Genomic DNA, 18,487 nt, shown 5'->3' with positions numbered 1-18,487 from the left:
GGATTCTTTTTTGCTCTATTTGGCTGATGCCCTTAAAAAGTCCAGGTACTCCCACATCAAAATAACATAGGGGGCTTCCCTGGTGGCGCAGTGGTTGAGAGTCCGCCCGCCGATGCAGGGGATACGGGTTCGTGTCCCGGTCCGGGAAGATCCCACATGCCGCGGAGCGGCTGGGCCCGTGAGCCATGGCCGCTGAGCCTGCGCGTCAGGAGCCTGTGCTCCGCAACGGGAGAGGCCACAACAGTGAGAGGCCCTCATACCGCAGAAACAAACAAACAAAAAAAAACAACAACATGGGACTTGCAAAGGAAGGATGAAAGCCAGATGTACGACACTTTGCTCTTCTCCCATCTGGAAGACCTAAATGAGAAGAATTTGGAGAGATCAGTTGGAAATCAGGGAGACTGCTTCTTTGGGGAAAGCACTTGCAATGCAATGGAATTTTCCTTTTGACTCCATGGGGGTGGCGTGAGGGTATTTCCCTTCAGCCTAAGTAGACCATGAAAGGCTTTAAGAAGTCTCTGACCTTGACCTGTATCCGATGGAATCCATGTAGCCCGGAAGCTAGTGGCAGATCACGCCTGGAAACAGCCTAAGTCCAGAGGCTGTGGCTGGTGTGCCCTGGTGGCAGAGGCAAGGAACAGAGGCTACTCTGGAATCAGCCTCTACTGGATTGTTGGGGCAAAGCCTGTTTGAATGAGTGCGTCCCAGTGTGGGTCACAGGCGAGAGAGGGCCACGTGGGGCTTTAAAAGATTCTGCCAGAGAGGACTGCCTGAACAGGAAGGATATGACCTCAACAAATGGAATGGGCCATCGGATCCTCAGGGGCTGAAGGAGAAAATGTAGGCAGCCAACCATGGGAACACACACGGCCAGCCTCATGAGAAGTGCATCTTAATGCTGCTTGGGGTAGATGGGGGGCAGTGTCTTTGGGAACCCACCAAAACCTCCCTGAAGAGGCAGCTTTGAACTTGCACAAGTTGAGAGGAGAGTAACACAAGATAAGGTTGGTAACAGGAAAGTAGAACCTTTCCTGTCCCTCGCCTTCCTCGCCACCCCTCTCCCAACCCTTTTTACTTCTGGAGGAGCTGGAAGAAGCAGGGGCGGGGGTACGAGGCAGAGAAATGGAGCAGAACTTGCCATACTGTCACCCTTTCTCCTGCAGGGTTTTCAAGGCCCCCAGGCCTCATCCGTGAAAGGCAGACTCCTTACCTCTAAATGCGTTTTAGAGTATTGTACGGAAGGCTACATTTTAATTACCCACTTGAGATGGTTTTGTGACTTGAAGTGACTGGAGGACTTTTCTTTACCCCAGAGACTGAAAATATGATGGAACCGGCCTGAGAGTCCATCCAGGGTGGGGAAAGTTCTCGCCCCAGAGAACTGATTTGTGTTTTTTACAGTTTTTTTCCTGTAATTGATTTCTAGTCTCATAGCGTTGTGGTCAGAAAAGATGCTTGATATGATTTCAATTTTCTTAAATTTACCAAGGCTTGATTTGTGACCCAAGATGTGATCTGTCCTGGAGAATGTTCTGTGTGCACTTGAGAAGAAAGTGTATTCTGCTGCTTTTGGATGGAATGTCCTATAAATATCAATTAAGTCCATCTGGTTTAATGTGTCATTTAAGGCTTGTGTTTCCTTATTAATTTTCCGCCTGGATGATCTGTCCATTGGTGTAAGTGAGGTGTTAAAGTCCCCTACTATGATTGTGTTACTGTCAATTTCCCCTTTTATGGCTGTTAGCATTTGCCTTATGTATTGAGGTGCTCCTATGTTGGGTGCATAAATATTTACAATTGTTATATCTTCTTGGATTGATCCCCTTGATCATTATGTAGTGTCCTTCCTTGTCCCTTGTAACAGCTTTTATTTTAAAGTCTATTTTGTCTGATATGAGTATTGCTACTCCAGGTTTCTTTTGATTTCCATTTGCATGGAGTATCTTTTTCCATCCCCTCACTTTCGGTCTGTATGTGTCTCTAGGTCTGGAGTGGATCTCTTGTAAACAGCATATATACGGGTCCCTTCAGCCAGTCTGTGTCTCTTGGTTGGAGCATTTACATTTAAGGTGACTATGGATATGTATGTTCCTATTACCATTTTCTTAATTGTTTAGGCTTTGTTTTTGTAGGTCTTTTTCTCTTGTGTTTCCCACCTAGAGAAGTTCCTGTAGCATTTGTTGTAAACAGAGAACTGATATGAATGGGTTATGGGAGAGAAAAAATAAAGACTTATTCTGATTTCTTCTTATGAGACCAGCTTTCCAACATAATGGTTACAGTAGCTATGGTTATGACAGGAAGATATTATTCCTGAAGGCGTATGTGACAGTCCTGAAGGCTGTTCACTGCATAGTCCCAGCTCTCTCTTTTCCAGGAACCTGGTAGGATTGCCGTTTCCCAGCCCCTCGGGGTTGGGTATTGTCATGTGACCTGCTCTGGATGGAGCATTTCATTGTGGTGTAAGACCCTCCCGAGTTCTCTTTTCTCTATCAACGTCCACATCCACCCTGTAGCCACTGTGTAGTGACATGGAAGCCCTGAGCACTTGAAAGTGACCAGTCCAAACTGAGATGTAAATGTAAAAGACATATCAGATTTCAAGGACATAGTAGCACCCAAATTCTTGTAAATATCTCACTAATAATTTTTACATTTGTTACTTGTTGAAAAGATACTATTTTGAATATAGTGGGTTGAATGAAAATATCCTTAAAGTAATTTCATCTGTTTCTTTTTACTATTTAAAATATGGCTATGAGAAAATTTTAAATATACATGTGACTTGCATTATGTTTTTTAAAAATTTATTTTATTGAAGTATAGTTGATTTACAGTGTTGTGTTAATTTCTGCTGTACAGCAAAGTGTATAATGTTTTTATTGGATAGTGTGTTTCCTCCATCAGCCTGGAGGATTCCTAAAGTGCGGATGTCAAAAACATGGAGAAGCTCCTACAGTCAAACCATAATGAATGAGTAGTATAAGCAAGAAATAAAAGTTTGCTCTTTTAAACCATTGGTGTTTGGGTTTGTTTGTTATGGCAGCATTAATAACCTAGCTGTTCTGATTGGGTCAACATGGAAAAGAAAAGGCAGCAGAAGTGAATTTCCTGACTCTCCTATCCTCTCAAATTTCCATGAAAGTTTTTTTTTTCTTCTTTGGACTCCACATCTCCATGATCAACGACCAGAAATGTCAGAATCTTTTAGGATTTTCTTTGTCTTCTGAAGTGGACTCTGGTCTAGCAGTCATTTAGAAGAGAATGGCAAATCCAATAACATTGTGTGGATTTTTCTTTTTTGGCAGTGTCTTGACGCACAGGAAGATAACCTTCCACTTGTCTCGTCTTTGGGTTAGTAAATGAGGTCAACATAAGGCCAGAAGACTCAGTGTCCCAGTTTGGTCATTTGTTTCCTGCCACAGTGAGTGATCCAGTTGGGTAAACAGCCCACTCTTTCTGTTATGCCCTTCTTCCTATTCCTCTTGCTCTCTAGGCCCTCTCTGTGAAGTGTTTGCATTAGCATTTTGCAAGCTCATTCTGACCGCAGTGTGGAGGGTATTTGGAGCTGAGTATCCCTGAGACAACAGTGGCAGTCAAGCCTGTTATCGTAATCCAGGTGAGAGGTAACTGAATCACAGCCTCACGTGAAGGTAAAGCAGGTGAGAGTCCATTTCAGTCAACAGTTGGACAAATATTTACAAAAGGTCCATCGTATATCTGGAGTTGTGCTGGCATGAGAAGTAGCCTAGCCTTACTCTCTGCCCTCAGAGAGCCCCTAAGCTGATGATTTCAATACCCTGTGATTGCTGAGTGCTATTATGGGCGGATAAAGAAGGGGAAATGGGCTGTTTAGGGAACACTTCCCGTAGATCGTGATAACTGAGTGAAGTTTTGAAGGATGGATAAGATTTAGTAGGCAAAGAGTGTAGGAGGCAGATTTGACAGATACTTAGGAGGAAGAACCAACAGGAAGGTAAGAAATCTAAGATGATTTCCAGTTTCTGACTTAGTGACCTGGAAGATGATCATTTCATTGATGAGTGTAAGAAATACAAAAAAACCCAGCCTAGTTAGTGGAAAGGATAATTTTTCTATTTAGATAGAAAAATACTGAATTTAAAGTCCTACTTAGAATCTAGGAATGACTGCCCAGTAGCAGTTAGGGATCTACAGGACAGGAGCAAAGAAGAAGGGTCAAAGTAGAATTTGAGGTTTTGGAGTCATGAGCTTGTCTGTGTACATTTGAAGCTGTAATAACGAATGAGAATGTCCAGGGAGAACAAGAGCCCGTGTATTCATTCACTCACACAGTCAATGTTTACTGTGTGCCCACTTCGTGGTAACTGAAGAAATGTGAGTTCTGCCTGGGTCAGTACTTTAATGACAAACAGGACTATAGACTCTTCTTTCAAGACTCTTGATGGTGCAGAGAAATAGATAAATAGCTGATAATTAGAAATGGGATAGAAAACCAAGAGAACACCCTTTAAGGATGAGAGAGACTTTATGTAGTTGAAAAATTAGTTGAATTTCGCCTACACTTGAAAAAAAATTTTTTGCCAGTGAGAGAAATGTAGCTTAAAAATTTCAGTTGATTGTACACGTAGTTGTTAAATCTGCAGAGATTTCAATCTTTATTAATGATTATAATAATAATTCACATCTATGTCTTATCTGATTTTTCTGTTTTGCAAATGGACATAGAAGACTTCTGCTTCAAAAGAAACTTGCTAGACAAACTTTAATTGACCATCTCCTTATGCAGGGGCGGAAGAGTCAAGACCCAGTCATGCCCTCTGGGCCACAGCATCTGTATAAAAAGCTTAATATGCGTGAACTGTATAGATGATCCCTGTGACGAGATTATACTTTCATTTAATACCATAAAAAGTAAGGAAGTGGAATGGTTGAGAAAAGTCTAGAAAACCGGCTTGAAGCTCTGTTTATACTGAATGAATAACTAAAGAATTAGAGTTTTCCCTTTTTCTTTGGAGGCAATGGGGAGCCATTTGTTCAAGGGGGCCTGGATTGGAGGTAGCTTGAGGTCAGGTGACTCAGGGGCCAGGAAATCAGTTAGTGGACTCTCGTCCTTTATCTGTATGGCAGGTATTAGAGTGTAGGCAGTAGAAATAAGGATGAACACAACCATTTCAAAGGAAGAATCCACAGATGGTAGTGACTGAATAAGATGGTGAGAGTTGAGAGGTACTCAGAGAGGACTGTAGTATTTCGATCCTCTGAGAATAGCAGTTCTTTAGCAGAAAAAAGAAAATCATAGTATGAGGGTGGGCTTGGGACATGAGTTTGTTGTATGGAGAGAGACTGGAGATGTAGAGGTCTGCTTAGAGTCATGAGCAAAGAATGCCTGCAGTTCTAGGAGGTGGGTTCGCCAAAGGGGAACATGTAGAATTAAGATGAACACAGCTTTATGTCGGGCAACTGGGAAGAGCCATGGATGGAGATCAGAAGCAGGAAGAGGGGCCAGCAAAAGGGTTGATCAAGGTGTGGTCAGGAGAAGAAGACTGTCAGAAGCCTAGGGAGAAGTGTGATTCCGTAAGAAGGCACGTGTGACATGCCTTCCACAGCGTCAAAACACGGTGGGTGAGAAGGCTGAGGCCTCCAGAACGCAGTTGGGTGTGGTCATGAAAGCACATGGTGACCTTCAAGGGAGAAGTTTCAGAAGGATGGTGTGGGGAAAAGTCGCAACACAGAGAAAATGGGGCGGGTAGTTAAAAGGGGAAGCAATGGTTGCAGATGACTGATTCATTCTAAAAGTTCGTTACAGTGCATTACAGGGTAGAGGATTGGGCTGTAGCTTCCAGAAGTATAGTAACTCATAGTAACTCATTCATTTATTTGTTCAACAGGCTCATATTAATTAGAGTCCACTAGTGCTTGTTCACTGCTAGGTAAATAAGGCAGGCAAGATCCCCACGATCAGGGAGCTTGCATTCTACTGTGGAGGGATAGTCCATAAACAATCAAGACAACTTCAGATACTGAAAGTGCTATTGATGAAAATAAAACAAGGCAAGAAATAAGTACGTTCCAGTCTGTGGAAAGAGAAAGTGTATAGATCCTGAGGCAGGATTGAGCGCCGCCTGATCAAGGAACAAAAAGAAGGCCAGTGTGTCTGATGTTTGATAAACTAGGGGGGAAGTGATAGGAGACATCAGAGAGACAGGGAAAGGACTTGGGTTTTATTATAAGTGCAAGAGGACATCACTGACGGCTTTTACAGAAGTGACATGATCAGATTGACAACTTTCAAGTTCTCTTTGGCTTCATCAAGAATGGACTACAGAAGGCAAGAATTAAAGCTTGCGGACATGGGAAGCTGCCGGCTAGTTCAGGAAAGAGGTAAGGTTGGTTTAGACCAGACGGGTAGCACTGAAAATGGAGAGAAAGGGTCAGATTTGAGATATGTTTTGGTGGTAGGATGATCAATTAAGATCTGCTAAACGACGTTAGGATAAGGGGAAAAGACAAATGAAGGATGACTCCTAGGTCTTTGACCTGAGTGACTGGACAAATGGCAGAGCCATTTGCTGATATGGGAAGACTGGGGGAAGTGCAGATGTGGGGTGTGGTAGCATCAGGGGTTTCATTTTGCTCACATGCGGCATGCTCTGAGTCATCAAAGTAGAGGTGAGGTCCGAAGGACTGGTTAAAACCAAGTGAAAGAATTTTTTCTTAGAGGAACACTGAATATTTGTAAATCGTAGACTGGGGGTAGGAATATGCTGGAGGGGAAAAGAAAGGAGGAAATGAGGAAGAAAGAGGGTAGAGCTTATGCTGACTGCCCTTGCCATCTCTCTAAAGCAAGAGAGGAAGTCACCTGCAGAGGGGGATTTGAGGGAGAGGAACTGTTGGGAGCTTGAGGAGAGAGGTTTGGAATAGGTATTTCGGAGACTCAGTTGAGAGTAAAGAGCATCAATCTCTAGGTAGTGCAAGGAGGGAGAAAAGCAACTGACATCTTTCAGAAGTCCTTAGTGACCCTAAACAAGAACAAGGAATCCAATGGAAATGACCTGGGCACACAGGTTGGGGTAGAGACGCTAGAAGGAGGTCAAGGGTGTGTTGATAGACTAGGTTAAGGACATGTGTGGGATCCGGGGAGGGGATCTGGAGTAGCCAGAAGAGCCTTAGCGTGCTGAGTGGGGCTGAGCGGTTAGGTTCCTGATGTAGGCAAAAGCTGGGTGAATCCTCTGTGGGGTAGAGATGTGAAAGTGTGGCTACAAGTGTGGTCCACGGACTGGCAGCATCAGTACCCCTGGAAGTCTGTTAGAAATGCAGAAGCTAGAGTTCCAACCCAAATCTCTGAGTCAGAACATGAGTTTTAACTAGACTCATCAGGTGATGTTCTATGCATATAACAATCTGTAATGAGCTGCTCTAGGGAATGAGCTTTCAAAGGTTAAACACTTTTAAAAATAAGATCTGTGTATTTCTGCTGCAGTTCAGAGGATCTTTCTTATAGGTTAATATATTTTACTTTTACATATATCTATGTTTTTCTGATTTTAAAAAAGAACGTATACTTGTTTTAGAGGTGGAAAATATGGATATGTGTGAAGAAAACCATAATTTGAAAAGATACACACACCCCAATGTTCACTGCAGCACTATTTACAATAATCAAGACATGGAAACAACCTAAATGTCCATTGACAGATGAATGGATAAAGAGGATGTGGTATACACACACACACACACACACACACACACACACACACACACACCCTGGAATATTACTCAGCCATAAAAAAGAATGAAATAATGCCATTTGCAGCAACATGGGTGGACCTAGAGATGATCATACTAAGCGAAGTAAGTCAGACAGAGAAAGACAAATATTATATGATATCACTTCTAGGTGGAATATAAAAAATAGTACATATGAATTTGTTTACAAATTAGAAACAGACTCACAGATGGAGAAAACAAGCTTATGGTTACCAAAGGGGAAAGGTGTGGGGGGGATAAATTAGGATGTTGGGATTAACAAATACACACTACTATATATAAAACAGGTAATCAACAAGGACCTACTGTATAGCACAGGGAACCCTACTCGATACTCTATAATAACCTATATGGGAAAAGAATCTGAAAAAGAATAGATATGTGTATATGTATAACTGAATCACTTTGCTGTACACCTGAAACTAACACAGCATTGTAAATCAACTATACTCCAATATAAAATAAAAATTTACAAAAAAAGAACATACTCTTGTTTTAGAAGCGGGAAATATGGATATGTGCGGAGAGGCGGACGTTCAGCCACATTCTCAGGGCCTGTTCCAGCAGTAGAATGAACAGAATAATAACTGCGAGGGTCTCTCAGATGTTCCGTCTCCCCCAAGAAGTATCCCTGGAAGGTGGTATAGCCGCAGAGCAGCTACTTCCTGGTAGGTGACCTTCTGTCAGTTACTTACCCCAGCCTCAGTTTCTTTATCAGAAAAATGGGTATGCAAATAATAGCACATAGGATAAATGTAAGAATTCCATTAAAAATTCATGTAGGGCTTCCCTGGTGGCGCAGTGGTTGAGAGTCCACCTGCCGATGCAGAGGACACGGGTTCGTCCCCCGGTCCGGGAGGATCCCACATGCCGCGGAGCGGCTGGGCCCGTGAGCCATGGCCTCTGGGCCTGCGCGTCCGGAGCCTGTGCTCCGCAACGGGAGAGGCCACAACAGTGAGAGGCCCGCGTACCGCAAAAAAAAAAATTCATGTAAATGCCTTAGGACAGTTCCCAGCACATAATCCAAAAAAAAAAAAAAAAAAAGTTATCATTATATAATAAGACTGTACCAGGATGAGAAATCACTAAAGCAAAGCAAATTTTTAGCACAATGTAACAGATGCTCCTGCTTGGAGGTCTTTGGGCCACTTCAGGTACAGACTGTTGCCTTGAAGGTCCTCACCAGCCATGCCAGTTTAGGAGAACCCTGGAACCCTGGAGGAGACAAGATACACCCCTGATCTGAAGGCGCTGGTCAGGAAACAAAAACCGAGGTCTATGCAAAGGCGAACAAGATGTGGAAATTTTGATGTGGATAATTAGAAGCAACAGAGGGAAAGCCCAGGTCCTGGGATGGAACTCAAGGTTTTCCTGGGGCCTCTTCCACTTTTTACTTGTTATATCTTTTCTTTTTGTTACATAAGCCCATAGCAGCAATGCAATCGCTTTTGTAGTAACCCAGTTACAAATGAAAACCAGAAAAATCAGGAAGTAAGGGGATGAGCTGCCCTCCACTGCCCCTGACTAGAGGGTAAGCAATTTGGAAATCTCCCATTTCCTGATGGTGGCGTGTCCATACATTTAAATGAGCACTGATGAAGCACTATGTTACGTGTTCAAAGTAATGATGTGTGAGGCTACATGAAATGTTTAAATTGCCATGTGGCACATGTAGGGTAGAAAGAATGCATACCTTCTAAGACATTTAGTGAATATGTCCTTCTTTTTGAAATTTCCTCCGATTATAGGTTCTGCCTGAGCTATAGCGATACTGTGTATATGCGTGAGAGAATGATGAAGGATCCTGGTCTTGCTTCTTTAGCGTCCTTTGTCTTCCTTGGGGGACGAATGACGGATTGAAGTTATTTTGTGGACTGGCAGATTTGTTTGCAAGGGCAAAGGTGGTACAATTTGGGTGGGCACTATAGTAAGCACATGCTTGCAGTTCTTCTGGGGGAAAATGCACGCTATCATTTTTTTCCTTGAGGTGTGACACATGTGATACTGGAGTTTCCTAGGATTTTATAAAATAACAGCCATTTACAGAATATGTAGCCCGGGTCAGGAACTCTGCTAAGGACTTTGCAAGGATTGTTTTATTTCAAACTCCCTCTAAACCTCTGAGGTAGTTCCTCCTATGATGCGCATTTTACAGATGAGGACCCTGAGGCACAGAAGGGTGAAGTAAGGTTACACGATTAGACTAGCAGAAATGGGATTCAAACCCAGATTTTGCACTTTTCATCAATGTTACGTTTTCTCTTTTTTTACCCCTCACACTCTTCCTGGGCATGTCATTCAAACGCATCGCTTTCCTTAGCATCCACTGTAGCAGGAATTCTCTAGCCTCTAGGGTTACCCTTTCTTTTAGCAGCGAAATAAAAATGACTTAACCCTGTATAACTTTCTTTAGCAACCTCACCAATTTTTCCAAAAATTCTCAAGGGTAGGGGAGAAGACTGCCACTCTTTCATCCCTTCTCATTCTGAGTTCTTCTCCTGTCTTAGGTCTCATCACCTGCCCCCTAAAATACAGCAGTTATTATTCACTGTCTACATACAGCCTCATCCTACAGGTGCGCACAGTTCCTCCTCCTCCATTCCCTCACACACCCCGCTGCCAAAGGTCTAACGCATCAGCTGGGTTCTCTGGAAAGCAGATAACTGAGACAGAATCAGGAGTGGTGGAGGTTTACTGGGGAGGAGGGGGCGGAATCTCATGAAAGATAAAAGGAGAAGAAAGCAGAGCTGGGTAAGGAAAGCCTTCAGACAGCAATGCAAATCCATCTAGGGTGGCCTTGAAAGACGTGGTCGATGGACAGATCTTTGAGCTTCATGTGGAAGAAGAAACAGCCCAAGGTGATGATACATATGCGCTCGTGAACAGTGGCAAATGGCCTGTACAGGTAGTCAGGGTCCTGCAAGGAAAAAGACTGGAAGATCAGAGACAAGAAGTTCTGGGGTAGTGGCGTATGGTCATATGGGAGTGGCCCGAAGTGGGAAGATTTCTGTACGTATGTCAACACCCCAAGAGCATCCACCCTAAAATTAGTTGGCCAGTTGATGTTTGCCTGTCTTTGTCTAAAGTCACTACAGAACTGGCATAACTGACACATGAATAGAGTGGTCATGGTGGCAGAGATGGTGGCCATGGTGGCAGAGATGGTGGCTATGCATAGCGTCAACAGTATTGACTTCCATTTTCCAAGGCTGATCTAGCTAATGTCACCTCTGAATGCCCAACCTGTCAGCAACAGAGAATGATGCTGTGTGCCCAGTATGACACTATTCTTCAAGGACACCAACCAGCCACTGGGCAAGTTGACTAATTGGACACCTTCTATCTTGGAAGGACCAATGATTTAGTCTCATACAAACAGGCATTGATTCTGGGTGTGAGTTTCCCTTTTCTGACCCTGGAGTCCTCAACCAGCATCACTATCCAAGGGTTTACAAAGTACCTGATCAGAGGCATGGGGTCCTATACAACATAGCATCCAACCAGTAGACCCACTTTACAGTGGGGCAAGTGAGGAAATGGGCCCATGGCCATGGGCTCCATTAGTCATATAACATGCTATACTATCCAGAAGCTGCTGGAGTGGTAGAACATTGGAATGACCTGCTAAAACATAGCTGAAATGACAGTTCAGAGGTAATACTCTGCAAAGATGGGGTCCATAAAAGGATACCAAATATCAACTGAATCAGAGACATCTATATGATGCTGTGTCTGAGAACCAAGGGGTGGAAGAGCAGTAACCTCACTCCTCACTCAGGTGCCCCACTGGTAGAACTTGCTGGAAATCCACCCTCCAGGATGCTGGGGAAAGCTGTTCACAGGGAGGTCTCAGAGGAGGTATTCTGCTAGGGTATGGCCTGCAGGTGGTTCTAGGGCAAGATGCTGGCCAAAGGGCACTGCTGATCATCTTGCACGTAGGTGCCTGATGCTGGAGATAGGGTGCGTGTGGCAGGAACCTGCAGAGAGAACACACTGGAAACCTAAGTGTCCACTCCCTTCTGCTGATAAAGTTTAGCATCACACCAGCTGGCAAAGAAAATCATTTAAAGGGACCATTCCATTTTCATGGAGCAGGCAATGAAGGGTGGATCTGGGGCTGAGAGTGAACAAATTGATAACTGACACATTCCCCCAACCCCTTTTGTCCTTCTTGAGCCTATCCTAGTCCAGCTATTGCCAAGTCCTTAATGTACGTTGAAGCCACCCTCTTTTCTCCATCTTCACAATTCTGTTATTAGCTTGCCTGGATTTTGTCAAGAGCCTCCTAACTGGTTTTGCTGTCTTATTATTGGCTCCCTTCAACATATTTTCTGTACCTACAGAGTCAATTATTTTAACTCTAAACTCCTCCACTTAGGATGAAGGACTCTTGAAAATTTAATCCCACCCGTTTCCCAAGTCTCAGCCTCATCTCTAACCATTCCCTTGCTTAAACTCTGTGATAAACACTAGTGAACTATGGGGAGTCCTCGTTAGTCAAGCACTGCTTATTTCAATCACCAAATCCAGAAGGTTCTACTGGATACAAACCCAATACAACACAAAAATTTAACTAGAAAGCAGACCATTTATAAAATGCCTCTCAAACATCCTTCCCACTTAATATTAATGTCCATGGCCTCACATCACATGACTGTATTGTTGGTCAGCCAGGATGTTGGCTGGGATAAATATCTGGTAATAGAGTGAAAAAAAAATTGCAGGAATCCCAAAGGATGCAGGGTTCTAGGAAACCAATAAAAGCGTTTCAACAGTGGCTCAAAGAATGTGAAAGCTAGCGGTAAAGAACCTAGGGGCAAGATGGGAATAAAGACGCAGACCTACTAGAGAATGGACTTGAGGATATGGGGTGGGGGAAGGGTAAGCTGTGACAAAGTGAGAGAGTGGCATGGACATATATACACTATCAAACGTAAAATAGATAGCTAGTGGGAAGCAGTCACATAGCACTGGGAGATCAGCTCGGTGCTTTGTGACCACCTAGAGGGGTGGGATAGGGAGGGTGAGGCAAGAGGGAAGAGATATGGGGACAGATGTATATGTATAACTGATTCAATCTGTTATAAAGCAGAAACTGACACGCCATTGTAAAGCAATTATACTCTAATAAAGATGTTAAAAAAAGATTATATTGGAAGATGCAAAATTCAGCGGTGTTGATGCGAGATAGACACTTCAAAAGAGAATGATTTGAAGATCAAAATGTTGAGGCCACAAAGATTTCTACAGAACACCTTAAGTTCATGCTGAAAAAGTAAACTGAAAAGAAGGATCTTGTGTTATGCAAACATACTCTTTAGTCACAAAAATTAGGTCCTTAAAAAAGAATCATCCCTGGATTCTCTTTTCATTTGCACTAAATATTCAAGATTCAGACTCAGGGCTGTTTCCCTACCTCTCCCTAAGGTGATATCTGCCTGTGTGAGGGCTGTGGTGTCTATGCACCACCACAGCAGTTGGGGGAAGGTATCTGGCCTACCTATATGGATTTTTGAAAAAGCATTTCAGAAAATGTCCTACTATATCTTACCCTGAGATTTCCCTTGTGTCTAGTTAACTTTTAAATGAACTCCATCTCGTCTTACAGCTTTGACTCAATTGAACATAAAATTCCTTTCTTCTCCCAATAAAACCGAGCACTTGCTAATGAAAACATTGGCTTTCGTAACTATTATCTCGAAAATGGGTATCAAAAGCCTAGTTTGGAACTAAAGGCTGAACACTGTTTCCCTTTTCTGTAGCTGGGTTCTGCTCACCCCTCTGAAGAGCCTAAGGGAGTAATAAAAATTGCCAGGAATAAAATGTGCTCTGACAATATTTCAAATTGTTACCCTGCATGGATTCCTCTCATAGATATTATGTTGCATGAAAGAAACTGGCCCCCAAAGAATATATACTGTATGATTCTCTTTATGTGAAGTCTAAGATCAGGCAAAATGAATGTTCATGAGAGTCAGAATATTGATTACTTTTAGGGGTGTGGTATATAATCTGGGAAATTGCAGGACGGAATCTTATAGGATGCTGGAACGTTCTATAACTGGGAGTTGTGTATTAATATGTGGAAGACAAAATTTTGATCTGCACACTTAAGATTAATGTGCTTTTTGAATTTAATTGTATGTTGTCTTTCAATAAAAATTTATTATATTAGTTTCCTGTTGCTATGGTAATAAATTACCACAAATTTAATGGTTTAAAATAGCACAGGGCTTCCCTGGTGGCGCAGTGGTTGAAAGTCCGTCTGCCGATGCAGGGGACGTGGGTTCGTGCCCCGGTGCGGGAAGATCCCACATGCCGCGGAGCGGCTGGGCCCGTGAGCCATGGCCGCTGAGCCTGCGCGTCCGGAGTCTGTGCTCCGCAACGGGAGAGGCCACAACAGTGAGAGGCCCGCGTACCGCAAAAAAAAAAAAAAAAAAAAAAAAAAAAAAAAAAAAAAAAATCAAAACAAATAAAATAGCACAAATTTATTATCTTATAATTCTGGAGGTTAGAAGCCCCAGATGAGCCTCACTGGGCTAAACTCGAGGTGTTGGCAGGGCAGCGTTCCTTTCTGGAGGCTTTAGGGGGACAAGCTGTGTTTTATTTTGCCTTTTCGAATTTCTGGAGGCTTCTCACATTCTCTGGCTCAGAATCCCTTTCCATTTTCAAAGCCAAAAATGGCCACTTGACGCCATCTGCCTGCTTCTGACTCTTCTGTCTTCTGCTTCCCCAGTTAAGTACCCTTGTGATTGCATTGGGCCCACCTGAATAATCCAGTGGTCTCTCTATTTCAGAGTCTCACCAAGTAGCCTAATACATTCACAGGTTCCAGGGAATAGGATATGAATGTCTTTGAAGGGGCTCTTATCCTGCCTGCCACAATTATTATCCTATGATAGTTTCTTACTTTATAATTAAAGTTTTCAAGGTAAAGTCCCAATCAAAAAAATTTCTTAACTATTCACCATCAAATTTGATCCCATTTTCAAGTGGCATCTCCTTAAATGGGCTTTTCCTAGTACCGATTATTCTTGGATAAAAGAGTCCTCTTACTTAGTGCTCTCATGTTGATAACATGCCTCATGACGATCCAACCTCCTTGTCCTGGCCATTCTTTGAAATATGATAGAGAAAATTCAGCTATAAAGAATAAGAAACAGAGGTTTCTGTGGGGAAAAGAATGGCAAAATGTACATCAAGAAAGAAAAATCGGTTGTGACTTCCATTTCAAGAAACACCAAGTTCAACTCAACCCTCAAATAGTTTTATTTTCCTTTGGATGGAGAAGGACCTTTCCAGAAGCATCACAAATACGCAGCGACCTCCTTGACTAACCCAGAAGGCTGGCTCTGTCCTTGGTGTGGACTGGGCCTTTGTCTTCTGAGACTTCTGCCCTTTGCCTGTTATGCCATTCTCCTGGTGAGACAGTCCAGCAAAAGTTCTTCAATGGTAATGATTCAGTATATATGGGGCAGTTTCCAAATTTTTAGACAACACTTATAAAAAACATATTTTCTGGGTAAGATAAGGCACACAATTAAGGTTGTTTATGCTGCATTTAATTTTAAGCAAGATTGACTGGTCCTCATTCTCTTAACTACATAGAATCTCGAATGTTCCATCGGTGAAGCACCGCTATTATGACGGTAATTTTGTAATCCTGTGTAATTTAGAAGTAGAAAACCAACACGCAGTTTGATCACAAATAAGGCAATGGGATGAAGGCTGAAAAAATCCTAAGCTTGGATTTGACTTAAACTTCTTTTTTTAAAAGAGCTTATGGTATGGGCTTCCCTGGTGGTGCAGTGGTTGAGAGTCCGTCTGCCGATGCAGGGGACACGGGTTCGTGTCCCGGTCCGGGAAGATCCCACATGCCGCGGAGCAGCTGGGCCCGTGAGCCATGGCCGCTGAGCCTGCGCATCCGGAGCCTGTGCTCCGCAACGGGAGAGGCCACAACAGTGAGAGGCCCCCGTACACGCATTAAAAAAAAAAAAAAAAAAGTGAAGTAAAAAGTTAAAGGGAAGCTATTATAGTGAAGCCTCGAAATAAGATATTGGATGTATAGTTTGTTAAAGAGTTAACTTAGGCAAATTACCATTTAAAAAGAAAGAAAATTGAAAGGAATATATAGGCATTATTATTGTATAATTCTTCTATTAACCAGTGTTTAAACAAAAGCTTATATAGTATATATTTTCTTATTCATTTTAAATGGAATCAAAAACTTCAGAAACACTTGTTACTGGATGGTCTTCAGAAAATGGGGAAGAATTCACACTAGAGCTTTGAAGAGAATGCTCTCAGGTAGCCATTTACATCTTGATAGATAAAAGTGTGTGTGTGGGGGGATGTTTGCAAGACATTTGCCTTGTAGATTCTAAAAATATGCCCCTTAACCAAAGTTGGTGTTTTCACCGTTCTTAGCAGATGAATAATTATGCTGTATCTAGTTACTGTGAAAATATCCTGGCCAGTTATTTTTCATTCATTTCATTTATTTAATTAATGTTCATTCAAAATATTTATTGAATAACCACTGTGTCAGGCACTGTTTTGGCTTCTGATCTCATTGAATTTATATTCTTGATAAATAGATAAATTATAATATGGCAATAATTGTTACATAAAAAGTTAGTTAATAGGAATAAACGGTTGGGGGGGGGTCAGTGGCTAGGCGTACTCTTTTAGTGAAAGGAGTCAGGGAAATCCTCTTCAATAAGATGGCATTGGAGCAGAAACATAAAGGAAGAAATTGAGCCATGGTGATCTGGAGGAAAAGCATTCTAGATAGAGGGAACAGCAAGTGCAAAGGCCATGAGGTGGGAGTATGTTTGAGGAACATCAAGGATGCCAGTACAGCAAAGGCAAATATGAGTGGGAGGTGGGGGAGAAAAAGGTCCTGGAGTTAAGGTCAGAGCATCAGTGGAGTCCAGGTCATATGGGACCATTTTAGGAAATACCACAAATAAGTGAAAATTTCCATGCAATGTGTCCTATAAGTTCTCAGGCATTTTCTCAACCCTTGAGCAACAATATTTCCAATTAGATTTATAAATGCAATAAATTACACCTATCAGTTTCTTACACACATAAGTGACCTCCACATTGTTCAAACCAATGGTCCCAGTGGTCCTATTATTTGGCTTATCAGTGGCACCTGACCTCATTGATTCCACCTACCTCCTTAAAGTATTTCACTTTACTTCCTAGTTTTCCCTCTACTTCACTTCTCAGTCTCCTTTGCTGTCTCCTCTTCATCCTCTTCATTTCTGAATCATGGAGTGTCTCAGGGCTCAATCCTTGGACCTTATCTACTTAATCCTGTGTTGTGAAAATGTTTTAATGTAATTAATGTTTTAATGTGAATTAAATGTTTCAATGTAAGCTGATCAAAATGGTTATGCTCCTGCGAAGGTGGGTGTTAATGCTGGACTTATTACAAAACTTAAATTCAGAGACAAAATATTTTGCATGGATCTGATGCATTCGGACGTCCATTACAGAGTCATCAAGAATACTGTGTCTTTAAAATAAAATATGGAAAACATTATGAAAGCATCACTATGAACTAACATGGCCCCATTGCTTAATACCCAAAGAATTCTCTACTCTGCTTAATAAATTAGCTGCACAATGTGACAGCAGCAATTGAACGATTTAGTTCTGAAAAATGTTGAAGAGACTGTTTAAAATGTAAAACAAAACAAAGCAAACAAACCAACTTGTTTTATGCCTTTAAAAAAGAATCCCTACCTTAAATAACCAGCAAGATTGGATCAAAGGCTTGGTCATTTAGTTGACATTTCAACTGACCACACTGAATATTATCCTGCCTGGGCATCCTTAGGTGGTGACATAAACATATTATGTAATCTACTCATTCCTGGAGAAGTCTTTCTTGAGGAAACTCAACTGGTGCATAATAATCTGACCCACTTTGCTACACTGAATTCAGTCTCCAAAAATAGAAATCATCATATGAAGTATAATTGTGAAACCAAGAACTAAATTTCAAAAAGTTCTCTGATTTAAAACTTTATGAAAATGAGCTAAAACTGTTATTTTTACCAGCTAACTGAATATTGATAGTGTGGAAAATTGCTACAAAGGGAAGTTACTAAATTGCAGTTAAACAAAATCATAAAGAAGAAATAAGGGGATTTCAGAAGAACAGAATTTTACAAATCTCTTGAGTGGTTAGTCTAGATATGAAAACCATGGGGCAAAAATTATATCCATATTTGGAAATACCTATTTTTGTGGTCGGCAGATTTCATTATGAATAAAAATGAGTATCTCCCTTACTTAAAGGATTTAAGGCTAAATTCTGCATTGCAAACTGTAACAAGAAATACAGACCTGACAGTGATGTCTTAGTGAGGAAGGAAATGTGTGAGATTTTAGTTCCAAATTAAAGGAGTAACGTATTTTTAAAAAAATGTAATTTAACAGAGGTGACATTTAGAGGAAAGTATTATTGTGCCTTTTCTAGTATATGATCATTTCCCTGGTTAACCTTGATCTGTTACAGAAGCAATGTGAGCGTAAGAATAAGGTAATATTCCTTTCATGACATTCTTTGAAACTTACTGCCAGACAGTAGGCTTAAAATCCAGTTAAAGGTGAGAGAGAAAGGGTTTAAGTTTTTTTAAGGTCTGAACACTGAGATCATTACTGTAAAGAAGACACTGCTGGGATGGTGAGGTGGTGAAGCCAGAGCACAGAAAGCACT

The sequence above is a fragment of the Stenella coeruleoalba genome (assembly GCF_951394435.1).
Source record: "Stenella coeruleoalba genome assembly, chromosome: 13".
NCBI classification, from domain to species: domain Eukaryota; kingdom Metazoa; phylum Chordata; class Mammalia; order Artiodactyla; family Delphinidae; genus Stenella; species Stenella coeruleoalba.
The sequence above is the reverse complement of the archived record's forward strand: the minus strand, read 5'-3'. Positions refer to the sequence as shown.